This window comes from Hippopotamus amphibius, chromosome 2, assembly GCF_030028045.1.
Source record: "Hippopotamus amphibius kiboko isolate mHipAmp2 chromosome 2, mHipAmp2.hap2, whole genome shotgun sequence".
NCBI classification, from domain to species: domain Eukaryota; kingdom Metazoa; phylum Chordata; class Mammalia; order Artiodactyla; family Hippopotamidae; genus Hippopotamus; species Hippopotamus amphibius.
Genome location: NC_080187.1, coordinates 142426292 through 142446997, shown reverse-complemented (window position 1 = coordinate 142446997; position 20706 = coordinate 142426292). Strand labels below are relative to the sequence as shown.

Sequence of the window (20706 nt, the reverse complement as noted above, 5' to 3'; positions counted from 1 at the left end):
TAGGACTTGGAGTGAATCAGAACAGCTAAATGGAAAAACGACCTAAGAGAATTAGTACATTGAGTCCCAACAGCGACAGTTGCTGCACTGCAGGGCAAGTGCAGATACAGTGTACTGCCTTCCTGCACTGCCATTCCGGAACACTGGCAGAAGCCCCGAGGGGAATGTTGGTCCCTGCGGCCTGTGTTAATTATGACTGAGAGGCCCATAATAGGATAGCAAGGTCCCGTGAAGCAGCCAGTGGACGCTGTGGTCAGGTCCCTGTGCAGCTGAGTTTCCTGCCTATCATGCAGGAGCCGGGCTCTCCCCTTCCCCCTGGGGGAGGGACTCCGATGCACATTTTTGTTCTTGTTTTTCTTGTTTTACTGTTTTTTAATGTGGGCCATTTGTAAAGCCTTTATTGGGATCTCAGCTCCCCAAACAAGGAATCGATCCCACACCCACCCGCGTTGGAAGGCGAAGTCTTCGCCCCTGGACTGCCAGGGAAGCCCCTTTCTTAATTGTTTGCTGTGTGGGTGTGACCACAGGGACTGGATGGTGATCCTGGATGCTTCTACTATCAAAACACGAGATGTGTCAGCGTCACCTGGTTCCTAGGTTCAGCGAGCCCTTGAACACACGCATGACTGGAACAGGGTCTTCTTCCCGGAGACCTGTCTTTGGGGGCACGTTCCCTCGGAGGCGTCACTTCTACAGTTCCATTGCCTCTTGTGCACTGCCCTGTCACTTGGCGACTGCAGAATCCTTCACCACAAGACACAGAGCACTCTGACCACACACCCGTGAAGCAAAGAAGAAAACGACCGCAGTTTAGTAAGGACTGGTAGGACAGACTCTACAGGGTGGGCCTTCCCAAGGAAAAATTGATCCTGACATTATGGCTGTTTCAGGGCTGTCACATGTCTCTCTGGGAATGAGCAGCAGCACAGAGAACTCCCAGCCATATTCTCAGATTTTCTTTTACTCAGAGAAGCAACAGAATCACCATGCAGAGACAACCATCACAGAGATGGGACAGCGCCGTCTTCAAGGATGTAAGAGCTGTCACTCATGTGTCTTTGTACTAGAGCCAGCAGTGTGCAGCTCTCAGCACACAGCCCTTGCTGCCAGCTGTTACCCCCTCACCCCACTACCAGGCAACGGTTACCGGGAGACCACTAATGCCACTCTACCTGTCCCGCTCAGCCATTGGTCGGCACTGCAGAGGGCCCCGCTCAGCCATTGGTCGGCACTGCAGTGGGCCCCTCCCCCAAGCGAGCAACTGTCAGTGAGCCACCGTTAGTGGGGACCATTTTTTCCAGTCACGGGTGGGTGGAGTGTGGTCATCAGGTGGAGAGTGAGGTAAGAGGCGGATCCCCGCCATCTCCTCCGGGGGCCCAGGGCACAGGCTGGGGGTGGGTCCTTCAGGGCTCCAGAGCCCTGGCCAAGACTGTCCACTGTCTGCACCCTCCCCTCCCCGACCCTCATGGCAGTGGCAGTTTGCATGGGACACAGTCTGGGGGACCTGACCCCCACTGTTTGGGCGGCCTGAGGAGAATGAGGGCCAGCTGGGTCCTGGGCGCTGGGAAGGGGTGGTTACCCCGGCCCAGAGCACCCGCCCAGCACCCACTCTGGGTCCCCCCCAGTGCCCAGGCCTGGCTGAGGAGGCGGGTCTCTGGCGCTGGTCCTTACTCACCTCCTGTAGTTTCTGCTCTTAGAGGGTGCACAGGCGCGTGCACCGAGTGCTCTGTGTCCTGTGGTGAAGGACTCTGCAGTCGCCACGTGACAGGTCAGCACACAGGAGCCAATGGAATGTGCAGGTGACGCGTCCGAGAGCTCGTGACCCAAAGCCAGGCCTCTGGGAAGAAGACCCTGTTCCAGTCACACATGTGTTCAACAGCTCGCTGAACCAGGGAACCAGGTGACAACTGACACATCTCGTGTTTTGATGGTAGAAGCATCCAGGATCACCATCCAGTCCCTGTGGTCACACCCACACAGCAAACAATTAAGAAAGGGGCTTCCCTGGCAGTCCGGGGTGAAGATTTCACCTTCCAACACGGGTGGGTGTGGGATCGATACCTTGTTTGGGGGGCTGAGATCCCTATAAAGACTTTACAAATGGTCCACATTAAAAAAAAACACACACACAACAAAACAAGAACAAAAACATGCATCGCAGTCCCTCCCCAAGGGGGAAGGGGAGAGCCCGGCTCCTGCATGATAGGCAGGAAACTCAGCTGCACAGGGACCTGACCACAGCGCCCACTGGCTGCTTCACGGGACCTTGTTATCCTGTCATGGACCTCTCACTCATAAATAAGAAAGGCTGCAGGGACCACATTCCCCTCGGGGCTTCTGGCAATATTCAGGAATGTCCCACCTGGAAATTCAGGAATGGCCCACCTGGAAATCAGGGTGGACACCTTAGCGCTTGCAGAAGGTTCAGCGTCACAGCTACTGAGCTCAGTTGAAGACCAGCGCTCACAGTGATGACAGTGCTGGCCATGCCTGGGGGGCAGTTGCTTCCCTCTGGGTCTTCAGTCATGCTGCCAGTGCTGCTGGTGGAGAAGGAGGCCCCAAGGCCATACTGAGTGGCTGGACTGGGGGTGGTGGTCCTCTCCTCTGGGGTGGGTGGGGGAAGAGGTGGGGGAGCGAAAGGCTCGCCTGTCTCCTGCCCTAATTCCTGGTCTTCGTGCAGCAGCACCTTTTCTGCATGGTAGAACCACTTGGGTATCAGAGCGGACACCTCAGGGCTTGGGGAAGACTCAAGGTCACAGGTACTGAGCTCAGTTGAAGACGAGGTCCACACAGTGCTGACAGCGATGGTGCAGCCCCCCACTCAGGTCCTTCAGAGCTCTCGCTGCCTGTTCTTGACTCCTGCATCTCATCTCACCGTGAGCCCGGAGTCATCGCCACTGTCACGCCTGGGTTCTCTTCACAGGCTGGCCGGAGTGGCTCCTCCTGGCCCATGTTCACCCATGGATTATGCAGAAGGTGGGTTGTGTTGCTTCTGTCACTGGGGTTGACAACAGTCATTTTCTTGAACAGATTTCTGATTGCTCGTGAGAGATCAAGTGGCATGCGGTTTCGCCCTTGTAGGATTTGTGGCTGCAGGTCCGAAAAGTGTAGTCCCCAAAAGGGCAGGGACCCGGGCACCATGGTGTACAGGACGACTCCCAGGCTCCACACGTCCATTGGTGGGCCATAGTAGCTCTCGTCCAGGAACATTCCCAGGGCAGCGTAAGCAGGACTACCACAGAATGGATCCAGCTCCCTCCCCTCCTCACACGTGTTGGTGAGGCCAAAGTCACATGGGCATCCAACAAGAGGTTCCCTGGCTTCAGGTCCCAGTGTGTGACGCCCCTCTGGTGACGCTGCTGCAGGGCAGAGACCAGCTGCTGGAACGGCCTCGGGCCTCTGCCTCTGTCATGTAGCCATGGTGCTCCAACTGGCTGCACATGTTCCCCCACAGAGGTACTCCATCACTAGGCACAACGTCTCCTCGGTGTCAGTCACCTCCAGGAGTTTAACCATATGCACGTGATCTAGAGCCTTCATGCTCTCAACTTCACAGGAAGGTTCCTGCGGCCCGGAGGAGCTCGGATCCTTTCTCTTAATGACCTTGAGAGCCACCTCTGTCCCAGTCCGAATGTGCCAGGTCAACTTCACTTTGGAGAACCTACCTTCGCCAGTGGTGTGGAGGATCTCGTAGTTCTCAACACAAGCCTCCTTATCAGCAGAGGTGGCCGTGAGGCCCTGCATCATGGGGAACTGCTAACTACACTGACTCCACTAACTAGCAATGCTAACTACAGGGGACTCAAGACCTCCAGGATCAAGAGCCTCCCTGATTGATCTCACATTGCTTTTATTGAGCTCTCAGCATAGCCTAAGGGTCTAACACTCCCAGTTTCATCCCACAATCAAGGTTACCTTTGAAGTAAACAAAGGCCTCACATGACTGGGGGCAATGATCTTTGTTTGCCTCCTGGGTCCCAATTTGAGCTGGGCGTGGATTTGAGCTGGGCGTGGATTTGAGCTGGGTGTGGAGAGCAAAGCATCCCTGGGGGCAGGAGACCTCGCTCAAAAGGATTAAGGGTCTGTGCCGCACCCCTGTTGGCCCCTCTGCGACTGTACCTGTCTTAGGTTGTTCCTCCCCTGAGGAATCTTACCCTTCTCTGGCTAACCAGCCATCCTCTGGGGCCAAACAGGGTGATATGAGGTGTGCAAGTGAGAAAGGGGCTGTGCCCCCAGAGAGGGTCAATTTTCTGTTTCCACGGTAGCCTATGCCCCCGTGGCCTCCACGCCCAGCACCCTTAGTTCCTCCCCTGCTCAAGCAGGACATCCTACACCCAGTTGCTCTGCCCACATACTTTAATTACTTTTAGTAACATTTTCAAGGTTTCAGAAAGACTTTTGAATGCTTTCCCACACTAACTATACTAATACTAGCAATACTAACTAAAAAAACACTAAGATAAAATGAGAAAAAGAATAAAGGGAAAAAAGACAAAAGAAAAACAGGAAAAAATTGAGAAGAAAAAATTAAAAATTAAAGAAAATGATAAAAAGACAAAAGTAAAGAAAAGTGAGAAAAAGGCATAAAAAAGTAAAAATGAGAAGAATACAAAGGAGTAGAGAAAAAAGGAAAAAATCAACAAAATGGCAAGAACAAGGCAAAAACACATTAGATGGGGGTCCACGGCTGTCAGGTCACCAAAAGCAGCTTCCTGGGCTCCAAGCACAAAATACCTGGGCCCAGCTGGGGTCTTGTATATGGTTTTTGTTAAACTTCATCACAGTGGTGCCCTGCGAGCAAGGGCAAGAAACACACCAGTCAGGGCTGGGGAAAAGCCACAGAGGTTTTCTCACTTTTTGAAAGTCTTCTGTTTTCTTCCTCCTTCAAAATTGTTTTTATTATCTTTGCATTTCCATAAGACTCTTGAAATTATGCTTAATTTAAATATTAATTTAGGGGAACCTGGCATGTTTTTAATATTGAGAATTCCTAATTGTGAACATATATCTCCATTTATTTAGGTGAGCTTTTAAATATTTCATAAAGGCCTAGTACATATTTTATTGAATATTTTGCAAGTAGCATAATGGTGTCTTTTTGAAATTTTGCTCCCTCATTAGTTTTTCCCACTGTGTAAGCATCTATTTGTTATTTGTGCACTAATTTTCTTTCCAGTAATCTTAATGAACTCTTTTACTAGTCCTGTTATTTTATGTGGAGATACTCTTGGATATTTTCTCTACACAATCAGATAGTCTATGAATAAGGAGAGTCTTGCTTCTTCTTTTCTAATCGTTATACTTTGTATTCTTTTTCTTGCCTTACTATACTGACTACCACCTCATGTACAATAATGAATAAAAACAATGACAGCAGCGATTCTTATCTCATATCTAATGTTAAAGAAAATGCAGTAACACTCTACAGTCTAAGGGAGTGCATCTCTATTGCTAGTTTCCGAAGATTTTTCATTTCGATTATGAATGTGTTCATTTTATCAAATGCCGCTTTTACACAGATTTAGATAACTATATGACTTTTCTCCCTTAAATATGCCATACTGTGCCTGTTGGTGCTTATTCATGGCAAATATTTCCTTGTGTATTATCTATTTTAGGATTGCAAGCTTATCCTAAGCAGGACTCTATTCATAGGAATAGGAACCCTATACAGCCTGACTTGGTGACCAGTCTTCTCCAGCTCCTTTTCTACTGCAGTAACCTCAGGGCTATCAAGGGTAACAAGACTACTTTTCATATTAATTTCTCACTTCAAGGCTTCCACAGTCAAATGGGATATAAACATTCAACTTGGGCTTCCCTGGTAGCACAGTGGTTAAGAATCCGTCTGCCAATAAAGGGGACATGGGTTCAATCCCTGCTCTGGGAATATCCCACATGCCATGGAGCAACAAAACCTGTGTGCCACAACTATTGAGTCTGTGCTCTACAGCTCACAGGCCACAACTACTGAGCCCATACTCCGCAACTACTGAAGCCCCCAGGCCTAGAACCTGTGCTCCACAACAAGAGAAGCCACCGCAATGAGAAGCCCACGCACCACAATAAAGATAACCCCCGTTCTCTGCAACCAGAGAAAGCCTGCACGCAGCAATGAAGACAACATAGCCAATAAATTTATTTTAAAAAATAAACATTCAACTCAATGTATATAACACATGTAGATTGACATACATGCACCTCAAATTCTTGGGAGAGTAGTTCCCTTGTTCCAAAGTAGAAATATTTTTTTCGTTTAGTGTTGAGACCAAGATATTTAAATTCCCTATGCTGGTGGAAGGCTTTTATTTTCTCTAGTCCACCTGTTTCGTAAGTACATAACTTCAACAGTCCTGCCTTTAAATTAGGGCTGGGGTTCCTATAGTGTGCCTCACATACACACAAGATTTGATCTCCTGTGACCGCAAAGGAATTAAAACTCAAAAGCCTGAGTTCTAGAGACCAGTAAACCCCATCTCCATCCCCAGGGTAGGCACAAAACCAGCTAGGCACTTACTGGTCTGGCCCTCAGTTTCCTCTTTGTTGTTTGGCTCTGTAGATTGCATTTAATTTCTTGTATGTTCAACTTTACTGGGTGTTTTTAAGACAATTTTTTTAGAAGTTTCAAGTTCACAGTAAAATTGAGGGGAAAGTACAAAGATTTCCCAGATATCCTCTGCCCCCACACACGCATAGCTTCCCCATTATCAACCTTCCCCACCAGAGCGGTGCCTTTGCTACAACTGATGAATCTACAGTGACACACCATAATCACCTCAAGTTCAAAGTTTACCTTAGCGTCCACTCTTGAAGTTGGGTATTCCATGGGTTTGGACAAATGTAGGACACATATCCATCATTATGCTATCATACAGAGTGTTTTCTGCCCTAAATATCCTCTGTGTTCCATCTACTCATCAACCCCCCGACCCCGACCCTTTACCCTTGGCAGTCATTGATCTTTTTAATGTCTTCATAGTTTTGTCTTTTCAAGAATGTCATATAGTTGGAATCATGCAGTTTGTAGCCTTTTTAGATTGGCTTCTTTCCCTCAGTAATATGCACTTAAATTTTCTCCAAGTCTTTTTATGGCTTGACAGATCATGTCTTTTTAATGCTGAATAATATTTCAATGTCTGGATGTACATTTTGCTTATCCATTCACCTTATCGAAGGACATCTTGGTGGCATACAAGTTGGGTAATTATGAATAAAGCTGCTATAAACATCTACGTGCAGGTCTTCATATGGACATAAGTTTTTAACTACCTTGGGCAAATACCAAGGAGCATGAACACTCACTCACAGAGTAAGAGGATACTTCGTTTTGCAGGAAATCATCTTACTGTTTTTCAGAGTAGCTCTACCATTCTGCATTCCCACTAGCAATGAATGAGAGTTCCTGTTACTGCACACCCTCACCAGCATTTGGTGTGGTCACTGTTTCAGATTTTGACCATTCCAGTAGGTGTATAGTGGTCTCTCGTTCTTTCAAGTTGCATTTTCCTGATGACAGATGATGTAGAGCATCTTTTCACGTGCCTATTTGCCATCTATATATCTTCTTTGGTGAGGTGTCCATTAAGGCCTTTGGCCAGTTTTTTTTTTTTTTTTTAATTTTATTTATTTATTTATTATTTTTTTGGGGGTACACCAAGTTCAATCAACTGTTTTTACACATATATCCCCGTATTCCCTCCCTTCCTTGACTCCCCCCACCTCAAGTCCCCCCCACTCTCCCCACCCCATGGCCAGTTTTTAAATTGGGTTGTTTTCTTATTGTTGAGTTTTACAAGTTCTTTGTATATTTTGGACAACAGTCCTTTAACAAATATGTCTTTTGCAAATATTTTCTCCCAGTCTATGGCTTGTCTTCTCATTCTCTTGACATTATCTTTTTGCAGAATAGAAGTTTTTAATTTTAATGAAGTCCAGCTTATCAATTATTTTACTCATGGGTCGTGCCTTTGGTGTTGCATCTAAAAAGTCACTGCCATAGCCAAGGTCATCTAAGGTTTTCTCCTAGGTTATCTTCTAGGAGTTTTATACTTTTGTGTTTTGCATTTAGTTCTGTTATATATTTTGAATTAGTGTAATGTCTATGTGAGATTCAGTCTTTTGCATGTGGATGTCAGTTGTTCCAGCACCATTTGTTGAAGAGACTGTCTTTGCTCCATTGTATTACCTTTGCTCCTTTGTCAAAGATCAGTTGACTACATTTATGGAGGTCTATTTCTGGGCTCTCTATTCTGTTTCATTGGCCTATTTGTTTATTCTCTCACCAATAATACACTGTCTTGATTACTGTACCTTTATAGTAAGTCTTGAAGTCGAGTAGTTTGAGTCCTCTGATTATTCTCCTTCAATACTGTATGGCCTATGCTGGCTCTTTTGTCTCTCCACATAAACTTTAGAATCAGTTTGTTGCTATCCACAAAACATTATGCTGGGATTTTGACTGTGATTGCACTGGATCTAAAAATCACTTGGGAGAAACTGACAATATTTAGTCTTCCATGAAAATGCAATCTCTCTCCATTCAACTTTACCTAAAAAACGATTTATGTCCTACTTTACCTGGCATTTGTAGGTGGTTTTTTAAATTAATTAAATCTTTTATCTTAAAATCACTGTAAATCACGTTGATTTGTAAGATAATGAACAGAAATTCTGTGACCCTGTTTCCCCTAATGATCATCTTGCAAAATTATGGTACAATACCACAACCAAGATATTTAAATTAATACAGTCAGAATATACAACACTGCTATTACCACAAGGATCCCTCAAGTTGCCTTTTATACTCATACCTTCTTTCCAACCACCCCCACCTCTTCCTTAATACCAGGCAATTACTGATCTGTTCTCTGCTATACTTTTTGCCATTTCAGGTTTATTACTTAAATAGGATCATATGGTATGTAACCTTTGGAGGGTGGCTTTTTTTTTTTTTGGGGGCGGGTACACCAGGTTCAATCAACTGTTTTTATACACATATCCCCATATTCCCTCCCTTCCTTGACGCGCCCGCCTCGAGTCCCCCCCACTGGAGGGTGGCTTTTTGTAACTCAGCATAATTCTCAGAGATAGGTCATTGCATGTATCAGTGGTTTCTTTCTGTTACTGCTGTGTAGTACTCCATGGTATGGATATTGTATAGTTTGTTTAACTATTCACCCACTAAAGGGCACCGGGTTGTTTCCATTTGGGGGATATTATGACGAAAACTGCTAAAAACATTCAGCTTTTCATGTGAAAACAAGTCTTCATTCTCTGTGATAAAAGGCCATGAGTACAACTGCTGGATTGTATGGTAGCTGCACGTTTATTTTTGCCTGTGGCTATACTATTTGACATTCTCATGACCCGTGTATGAGTGATTCAGTTTCTCTTCATTCTTGCCATCATTTCATGTTGTCACTTGGGGAAAAAAAAAAAAAAAAGATAGGTAGGTATGTAATAGTGTCTAGTGTGGCTTTAATTTACATTTCCCTAACACTAGTGATATTAAACACACTTTCATGTACTTATTTGCCATCTGTGTATCCTCTTTGGGGAAATATCTGTGCAGGTCTTTTGTTCAGTTTCTAATTGGAGTTTTTGGTTTTTGTAATTGTTGATTTTTTTAAGTGCTTAATATAGATCTTAGTCCTTTATCAGATATGTAGTTTGCAAATATTTTCTCCCATTGATCTAGGTGCCAACACCACAGTTTTGATGACTGAAGCTATATAAGTCTTGATATCAGGTAGACTGACTCCTACTCTATTTCTTTTTTCAGAATTGTTTTAGGTATTCTGTAACTTATGTCTTTCCATATAAATTTGAGAGTAATCTTGTTTAAGCTAAAAAAAACAAAAAGCAAAAAAAAAACCCTTCCTGGAATTTTGAGTAAAATAAACCTATAAATCAATTTGGGCCCAGCTTTCTGCCCACTTGGTTCCTAGAATATTGGAATCAGAAGATCCTTGTCTGAGAAATCAGAGCAGCCAAAAAAAAAATACCTAAAAACATCATCAGGCAATGAGATAGACCAGCCACATCTCCTTAAATTAAGCTCACAATTCTTTTCCTTAAATATAAACAACAACAACAACAACAGGATCACCAGGAATCTTAGAAAAGTCTGTAAGATGAAATATAGTGACAAAAACAAAGTGAAAACAGTAATTTGGAAGGAATTGAGACTATTCAGGGAGAAGCCCCCCCCCCCCCCCCCCAAAAAAAGGCCCTTTGTATGCTCAGAGATAAAAGAGAAGATACTGCATCTGAGAATCGGGGACAGACTGCTTTAAAAAAAATAATAATTGAAGGAACAAAAAATATCTCAGAAAAAAATAGAGAAAGAGGGAAAAAAAAAAGAGAGATAAAATACTTAGAGAATTAGAGAGTAACTTTAGGTAAATCTCCCAGAAAGTAGGGCAAATGGGCAAAGAGAGGAAAATAAGAAGTCCAATATCTTATATATCGTTTTAGAAATAATAAACAAAAATTAAAACAAAAAAAAAAACTCTTTGTCAAAAGTCTATATTCCCCAACATAGCTGTCAATATTCTTCACAAAATTACCCATCCTTACCTATCCCACAGACCCATACTACAGTCAGCAGGCTTTTTTTAATCAGTCCTGGGATTTATTAACTCACTCACCTATTTACAGAATAAAATATACTAAACTTCCACTGCACGTCAGTAGTAATGTTGGACACAGTATAAAGAGAGGAAAGACACCATCTATGCCACCTAAAATTTTGTTTCAATTGTGGAAATAGAAAAATAAAAAACAACACAATTAAATAAACACTCTGATAAAAGTATATTCACAAGATTCTACAGAAACACAGAAGTACTGTACCTAACCTAGTAAATTGTAGGAATTGCCAACAAATGCTTTAAGGAAGAAATGGAGATTCAAAGCAGTTTCCAAGGTCAATAATGTGTTAACAACCAAAAGGAGAAAAAGGATGCTTTAGGCAGAAAGAGAAGCATTGACCAAAGATGTGAAGTGATAGGTGAGCACACATTCACTTATTTACTCATTCATTTAACAATGTTTGGGTCTGAATCATATGTTAGATGTTAGACCTTAGAGTGGTGAAGTCAGTGTCCTTTCCCTAAAAGGAGTCCTATCTTGCCAATAATAACAAACAAAAAAGAGGATCATGAAAGTTAGATCAAGAAGTAGTTTTCCTAAATGAGGATGCCCTTGAAGAAGAAGTAAGAATTAGCCAGATATCACATTAAAAAAAAAAGACACAATAGTATATATGATAAGATGCAGATGAGTAAGACAACAGATGCATAAAGAAGGGCCAGGTTTAAAATGTAGGAAAGAGTTTAAGGTAGCCCTAGCGGCATTTTGGAACGTCATTAGAAAATAAATCAGGAAAAAATTCAAGTGGCAAGGATCTTGAAAATCACTCTCAAATATACAGGGAAAAAAAAAAACCCAGATGAAAGTGATTAGAGTAAAAGTAGAAGACAAATAGAAATAACTAGCGTTCATGAAGAAGAGGACAGAACAAAAACACAAGAACCAACAGTAAATGATATAACAGAAGAAAAGTTTTTTTACAATAAAGAAGGATCTAAATCTGTACCACAGAAGTGGCTACCATGTGTCAAGGAAACATAAATGAAAAGAGCCTGATAGCTAGACACAACACTGTAAAACTCCTGATGGAAAAATAAAGCCTTTTGTAGGTATCCAGGCAGAACAAATAGGTTATCTATCAAAGAAGACAAAAAAAATCAAGCCAGCCTGAGAGGTCTATGACCAATACTGTATACCAAACTTTATGGAAAAAGAACTTCTGAGTCTGGAGAGGGAAAATTTGTGTCTGAGGAATTTTATACCCAAATAAGCCATTCACTATTTACGTGTGAAGTCAAGACAAAGACATTTTCAGATATACAAGAACTCATAAAGTATAAGGTCCACAACTTTTTCCTGAAATTAAGATGGCTATAAAGTCTTGCTGCTGGAAGTGTGGTCCATGGACAAGCAGCATTGACATCACCTGGGAATTCATTAGAAACAAAAGCTCTTGGGCCCCACTCCAGACCTACTGAATCAAAGTTTATATTTTAATAAGATCCCTAGGTGATTCACATGTGCATTAAAATTCCAGAAGCACAGCTCAAAACATATCCCTGCCACCAAAGTGGTGATTGAGAATGAAGAACTGAAAATACCGACAATGAACACTGAAACAATGTATGCACACAAACACACAAGTTTCAAATGGTTTGAAATATGATTATGAAGGAAAAGATATAAACGGGATAAACAGTGCCAAGAAATGAGTATAAGATCGCAAATTATAATAACAAAACCCCAACTAGTGGGAATGGAGAAGAAAAGCATAAAATATGCACCAGCTTACAAACAGAAATCAAAAGAAACTAGCATTTTATTATTGGCATTGACAGTTATAAACCAATTATTAAAGTATGGTTTTCAAACATCTTAACTTTAATCATCAGTAATATAAAAACAGGATACATATATATAATTTCCAAATTACCAGAGGTGAAATTTCAGCAAAAAAAAAAAAAAAGAAAAAAGAAAAAAGAAAAAATATGGAACAGAAATGAAAGAATGAAAGATTTCAAATAGAGATGGTAATCCAAGCACATATAGTGAACACTTTCCCCCTTATAAATGCCTAGTGATGTGACCAACAAAGTATATTAGTAGGTCAACATCTCGACATCATAGCTGGAAATTCATAGAGGTTATACACAAGCCAGAAACTTCAATATAGATGTGAACAAGACTGAATTAAAGGATGGTACACAAACATATTATTCACTGTACACAAAAGAGAAGCCTGCCTTTGAAGTAAGTGGAACAGATCCACAGGAGAACCTATCAATACTCACTAAATCAAAGTGACAGATAATGTAGCCAGAACTCCTGGCAATCAGTGCCATGGGCGTGGTTAAAGACAAAAATGTAGAGACATGTAAGATCTCACTGGTTAGGGGTCCCTGTGAAACTCTCAGTACCTGTAATGGGCTGGGATACTCAGAAGGGTTAATAAGGGAAGTATAGGTACTGCAAGGACTATCTCCAAATAAAGGGAAGCTGCAAAAATCATAGAAAAGAAATTCATTAGCAGAAAGGCAGTGTTCCTTCCCATGAATGCCTTCAACTGCAGCTTCTATTCATCCTCTCTACTGATACAAACCTGTAAGAGATCTAAAGCAGTGATTCTTTTTTTTCACATAAATTTATTTATTTATTTTACTTTTTATTTATTGGCTGCATTGGGTCTATTGCTCTGAGTGGGCTTTCTGTAGATGAGGAGAGCGGGGGCTACTCTTCATTGTGGTGCACAGGCTTCTCATTGTGGTGGCTTCTCTTGTTGCGGAGCACGGACTCTAGGCGTGCAGGCTTCAGTAGTGGTGACACATGGGCTCAGTAGTTGTGGCACATGGACTTAGTTGCTCTGTGGCATGTGGGATCTTCCTGGCCCAGGGCTCAAACCTGTGTCCTTGCATTAGCAGGCAGATTCTTAACCACTGTGCCACCAGGAAGCCCCTAAAGCAATGATGCTTATCCAAGCAGGAGAAAGGCATTTTTCTCATGGATAGTGAGAAATGAATTAGCAAGGCACTTGATAAAACTCTAATTCTAATCTAGATCCCTAATATTTGGAGATAAAACACACACACACACACACACACACACACACATGCACACACATACATACACGTAAGTATACCTACAAACAGATTTGTAGATTTTTTAACAAATTGCTCTTATTTCTTTAATAATGATCCTCTAGGATCATTTTCCTTCTAAGTGGGTAACTCCCTTTAGTACTTCTTTTAGCACAAGCCGCATAGTAAAGAATTATCTCAGTGTTTGTTTGCCTCAAAATGTCTTTATTTCACCTTTACACTCAAAAGATATTTTTGCTAGATAGAGGATTCTATTGTAATAGTTATTTGCTTTCAAGATGTTAGGTAATTTCATTATCTTCTAATGAGAAGTTAGCAGTCAACATTATCTTTGCTCCTTTGAAGCTAATGTGTCTTTTCTCTCTGGCTTCAAGATTTTACCATAGTGTGTTTATGCATATTTATTCTCTTTGGGGTGTGTAGAATTTCTGGAATTTGTGGTTTGATATCTTTATGGCAATAACTTTTGGAAATCTGGGGAAATTCCTGGTTTACTATCTCTTCAGATAGTGCCTCTACGCTATTCTCTCTCGCTTTCCCTTTTCAGACTCCAAGTATACATGGTTTAGACTTTTTCATCCTGTTCCATACATCCCTTATTCTATGTGCTGTATTCCACCCCCCATAATTTAGCCTGGATATTTCTACAAATCTATACTCTCTTCGGCTGTTTCTAATCTGCTATTATGGGCATCTATTTAGTTCCTAATTTCAGTTATCACTTGCTTTTATTCTCAAATTCCCATATGATTCAATTTTATGGATTCCACTTCTCTGGTGAAATTCTCTACTCTGTCATCTATTCTTACAAATATTTATTACAGGGTTTTTGTTTTCTTTTTTAACACACAGGTCCAATAACTCTAGTACTTGTTTCTATTGTCTGTTTTACCTCTTGCTCTTGTATCATGGTAAGATGAGTAATGTTTTATTGAATTATTGGCACGAGCTATAAAAACTTGCATAATCTCTGGCTGGTGTCATCTTCCTCCAGGGTGGGTTTTTTTTAAGCTTCTTGGAGGCAGTTGGAATAGCAACAAATTGTATTACTCAGATTAGGGTTGAGCTAATTCAAGACTAGGTTTCAGTCTTTGTAATATCTAGTCTGTTTAGGATTAGTTTCTCCCTTTCTCCTGGGGTATAGTCCATGGGTGATACAAACTGATCACCTGAGGTGTTTACCAGGGCTTTGAACTATAATTTTTACATCCCAGGACTATGAAACTGCCAATAAATCTGCTTAGTTTCTCAGCCTCTTAGCAGCCTCTTTCTGCTTGGCTTCTCTGCCTCTTACAGCTTAAAAACTGGTGACTGCTAGGATGAAAAAACATGGTTCAGATAAAGTCATTTTTCTGCATATCGCTTCCTTCAGGGATCTTGCAGCTTCCAGTTCTAAGTCCCTTATTATGCTTTCCTTCCCAATTTCTGGTTCCCAACGACGCATCATTAGGTTGTTAACCTCTGTGGCAGTTTTTATTACATCCGAAGTATGGTCCAAAGTGAAGCGAGACAAATAAGGGCAAAAAGGTGATTTTTATAAAGCTACATGAATTCAACTTAAAGGCAGGTCTTTCAATCTAAGATCATGTCCTACTTTTTACTGTTAGAATGAAACGATTCTGACTGTAATTCTTTCCTGAAAAGTCTGTGAGGGGAGACCATAGTTGAGTTTTTTGTTTGTTTGCCTTTACGTTTCTCTTTATTTGACAAAAAACTGACAACCTATATCAGTTCCAAATATGCTTTTTTGGGACAATTTACTAGTATTTGAAATCCAAAATCTAAGAATCAGATCCTTTTCCACGGCCTACAAATCTCCCTTCTTCTTCAACATTGGCCCATTCTGCTGGCTCCCTTGTCTGTTGTTTTGCAGGCATAGAAGCCTCTTTTCATTTCCTGCTGCAGCACCTTCACATATGCTGGCCCCACTATCTGGTTTCTATGTCCCAAAACCCTCCACCCTTCATATAACTGACTTCCTCTCAGCAGTCGGGTCTCAGCAAGAGACCCTCAGCACAGAGGACTTCCCTGGATGGGTGTTATCTACCCCCTTGACACAAATTTTAATTACATACAATTTGATTACACACTTTACTGTTTGTCCCCCTAGATTATAAGAACCATGACGGCAGCCTCTGTGTTACCTTAATTCACAACTGTTAAACTCCTCCGCCACACCAACGTATAAAAAGCACCTTGGAGCTGGAGACTTAGACACTATAAGGATTTCTGAAAATTTCTTTGAGAAATCTATGCTATGATCCTACCCCTCACTCTGTTCCAACAGAATGAGAGGCGTTGAGGGCTTCAATCTGCTAACACCCAGTCGCGAGGAAGACATTTGAGGGACACCAGCTGAAGAGTTTGATACGTGCCTCTTGCAGGTCGTTGGGGTCTAATTCACACCTGAGAAATTTAAGGGCTGAGAACTCAGCTGAAGTGGTCTGTGTAAGCAGAGCAGGTGCTGCTGCATTGGCTCCTATAACTGGTGACTTTGTTTGGCAAAGTGCACAGGATGGTTTTCAGGGAACCAGATGTGGGCCACATGCAACAGAGCCAGCATGGGGTTGTCTTAGGGATGAATGCACCGAGACAGCCTCTGAGGAGTTGAGTAGACATAAACAGGGAGAAGCTGGGAGTATGCCTCGGTGTCCAAAATTAGGAAAGAGCAGTATCACCAAGTCAGAGGACTGCATATACCACATGTCAAGCGAACTGCAGGCAAGGGATCCCAAGAGATTAGGGGGAAGCAGGAGATAGTATCTCAAAGAAATCCATCAAAGTGCTCACAATAGATGAAGCTAGCTTTAAACACCTACTAAACCAGAGAGCATCAACACCCGCTCACCAAAGTGAAGGCAGAACTCTCCTCCCCCTCCTTCTCCTCTCCTCTTGCCCAAATCTCCTTTTCTGAATAAGTGCAGAGAAGGTAGAAGAGGCTGAGCAGTGCCCTTCCTACCCCGAAGCCTTTCCAGTAGCAGCTGACCACAGCTGAGAGAGAGAAGACACAAATGTACACTCACATTGAGATAGCTCACTTGGCAAAATCATATTCTAAGCAAAATCGAAGTAATGTTTTAAATTAGTAAAATAACAAACCATGGAAGCATTTTGGTTGTATGACAAAAGGTGAAATTGGCCATTCATGGTCCTTAATATTGATATATCCTGTTAATTCTTTTTTTTTTTTTTTTTTTTTTGGCGCACGGGCTTAGTTGCTCCGTGGCATGTGGGATCTTCCTGGAGCAGGGATTGAACCCGTGTCCTCTGCATTGGCAGGCGGATTCTCAACCACTGCGCCACCTAGGAAGCCCCTGTTAATTCTTTTTAACAAATACAAGTATATACCATTTTAATTTTCATTTTCATTTAATTTTGCCTTTATGTCTTTTGCCAGTGCATAAGTAGAATTTATGGAAGTTTTGGTGTTTAACTGATCCCCGATGCTGAATTAGGACCATCTATGCCAGTGATTCAAATAGAAACTTGACTGAGCTCAGAAGGCTGAGGTGAAGTAGTCTCACCCCTTCTATTATTCCTAACAATTGCCTTTCCGTTTACCACAGGATATGCATGTTTATATTTCGAGGTCAGGGCATGGGGGATGAATGTCAAGGAATCATAAAATGCTCTAACAGGAGGGGTGGCTTTTATGTTTAGTTGTTGGCAATTGGGGAGGTACATACCACTTTTACAAAGAAAAGACAAACACACAGAAACCCCACTCTTTCCCCATCTGAACCCTACCATTCACTGCAAATTACTCAGATCCTGCAGATTTGGATTGAGCTGCCAACATCTCACCTTCCCTGTGCCAGTCTCCATGCTGGCAACCTCTCCCTCAAGTGACTGACCTGTGGTGGGAAAGAACTTGTTCCCCACATAAGAAGACCCTCCCTGACCCTTGCCCACAGGAGTACAGCCCTCCTATTACAAGCCTCACCGGGGTAAACACATCCCAATACAACACAATATCCACATAGTGTGATACACTTAGAGGGCCTTTACTTCTTCCCCAAGGTCACAGCGTGGGGGAAGCAGCTATACCACTTTGTCATTGCAAGACTAATCCCTGGACTCAGTTCTGCAGCCATTTACTTAGGGTTCAAAGCTCTGAGTCAGAACTTGCCCTAAGACAATGACACCAACACTACCTCCAGCAGCCTTCCCATCCCGTCCTGCAGTGGACTCAGAGTCCTCCTTCTCAAAGGCCGTGTCTACAATCTCCTGTCTGCCCTGCTCTGTGCTGTCTCAAGGAAATGAGAATGTACGTGGTTACTCTTTGATATGCCGTAAGACAGCGACCTTGATGGAATCCAGAGCATTTCTGCTCTATACCTTACACCTTCAGGGAACGTCCATTCCCTCTTTCACCTGACAACATCCCAAACTGAAATTGGCTGCCAAGATCTTGGAGTCTTCTTTTGTCCAGAACCAGCACATCTGGTTCCATCCATCTGGAGCTCTGTCTTACCTGAGAGCTCAGGTACAAATCCTTGGCTGGGACGGAAATCACCTCAAACTGTCTCAAGAGCAATGATAGCTGCGGGCTTCTTACAACGTATGTTTATTTTCTAAGAAGCTGATCTTACATTTTAACAAATGTTACTTAACATAAACATTTCTAAGATGGGAGCACAGAACTTGCATTACCTTCTTAATCAATGGGTTGCTCAGAGAAAGTGAACAGAAAATGATTAAAACTGGAACAGCTCAAGGGTGGAACACAGAAAACTTGACCTCTTACTCAAAGTCTCAACAACTTTGGGCCGGTGACTTCACAAGCCAGCCTTGCCTCCCTTAAAGCCCCAGATGTGTGGCGCCCCTGCTGCTGTGAGCTGCGAGTCTCATGTGGAGGGGTATGGCCAGTCATGACAAGGCGGCCATTATGATTTAAATATGGTAACTAGAAGTTGACTAATATTCAGACATAGCAGATGTTACACCACCATGGTGGTACCTTCCGAAACCAAGAAGCCAAGTTGTCTACCCAACTCCACCCATCCGAAGGCCCTGACACCCCAGAGAGAAGAACAGGTAAAGCCACCACTTACCTGCCAGCCAAACATCTCTGCAGAGACTAGGATGCTCCTCCCCCGCAAGTCCGGGGCAGTCACACCAGTCGCCCCAAGCATCCCAGGTGTTATCTTTGTCTTCCATCCAAACGAGTGTTTCTTGAGGTCTGGAAAGTGAAAAGACCCAACAAATTATAGACAGAATGCTAGAAATATCCCAAAAGCTTTCCCAGTTTCTCCAGAGTCTTATTCTAAGCTATTCACAAAGACCTAAGTTGCCTAAAAATGCTTTGCTTTGCAATGGCTACATCAACACACACCGAAACTAGTACCACATGAGTACCTTTCCACCTTAGGAGGATTTTATCCAGATGGCTTCCAAGCTCAGTTTTAAATCTGAAATTTTGTCATTTCAAAATTTAAATACATTGGCTAAATATAAATAATATTTATGATTATTATTTTGTTTTATAACTTACATAGCAGGGTCCCAGCTTCTATCTAAGAAATTCTCTGTCATACAGACTGGTGCTTATTCCAAGGAAATCTTTTCGCATGAGGATTTATGGGACCTCCTGAGAGAGGCTCCATCCCAAGTAAACAAAACAGATAAAGCTTCAGGGCGAGCCCGGTGTCCCCGCGGCGGGCGGCCGGGTCGGTGGAACACGGAGCGGGTGGAGGGAGCCCGCGGCGGCGCCGGTGGCTGCAGCAGCGAAATGGCAAAGACCATGGCGGACATCCGGCGGCTGATCACCAAGCCGCAGAACCTGAATGATGCCTACGGGCCTCCAGCAACTTCCTCGAGATCCATGTGAGCAATCCGCAGACAGTGGGGGTCGGCCGGGGCCGCTTCACCACCTCCGAAATCAGGGTCAGGACAAATCTGCCTGTTTTCAAGCTGAAGGAATCCACTGTTAGAAGAAGATACAGTGACTTTGAATGGCTGCGGAGTGAATTAGAAAGAGAGAGCAAGGTTGTAGTCCCCCCCTCCCTGGAAAAGCATTTTTGCCTAAACTTCCTTTTAGAGGAGATGATGGAATATTTGACTACATTTTTATTGAAGAAAGGAAGCAAGGGCTGGAGCAGTTGATAAACAAAGTCGCTGGTCATCCTCTGGCACAGAATGAATGTTGTCTTCATATGTTTTTACAGGATGAAATTTTAGATAAAAGCTATACTCCATCTAAAATAGGACATGCCTGAAATTTGGCAAGAAGGGGAAAAAAAACTTTCCATGACTATGAATGATTCATATGCACCAGTGAAGAAGTTCTGACTAACTTAGCATGCTGCACAAAACCTGGTATGATATGCCTTCAGTATACCAACACTGACATGCTCTGTTCTGTTTTGTTTTGGCAGTTGACAAGAAGTTCATTTGCTTTAGTGAAAAAATCCCTCATTCCGGCCTTTCTATATAAATAGCTCTTTCTTGCTGTTTTAATGTGGTGCACACTCTAGCTTCACAAACCTGTTACCCCAGTATAACCTGCAGTGTCCTAACTAAAGTTACTCACTTGGTCTTACCTGCAGTTTTTGTGTCATGTTTGCTTCTTGAGTCTGATTAACAGAATATTTCTCTTATCCCCTTTTTAATATGTGGTGTCCCTTGACCTAATTTATGTGTGGAAAGCACTACACATTGGTTTCCAGTACCAGACATGTAAGATACACACTCGTATGCAGAAAGTATCTCCCTTCAGGCTTGTAATACCCTTCACATAGAAGATCAATGAGGGAAATCTTTATATTCTGTATAAAAACAAAGTCAAATTTATATACTAAAATCATTTGTCTAAAAATTTAAGTTGTTTTCAAATAAAAATGCATTTCTGATATGCCAAAAAAAAGGATCCAAGAAAATAGAGAAAGCTCAATTATGATTACTGTTTGGTTTAATTTCTCTTCTGGACTTGCCAGCATTGACTTATATCAAGATACTCTAAACAAAAGGGAACAGGTGGAGTTAAAAACTTTTAAATATACAGAGAGATATAGATATG

At 42.6% G+C, this 20706-nt stretch overlaps 1 pseudogene; it reads left to right on the top strand.

Moving 5' to 3' along the window:
• The first annotated feature begins 19419 nt into the window (after positions 1-19419).
• LOC130846352 (sorting nexin-3-like) lies at positions 19420-19906 on the top strand (annotated as a pseudogene).
• The last annotated feature ends 800 nt before the right edge of the window (positions 19907-20706 follow it).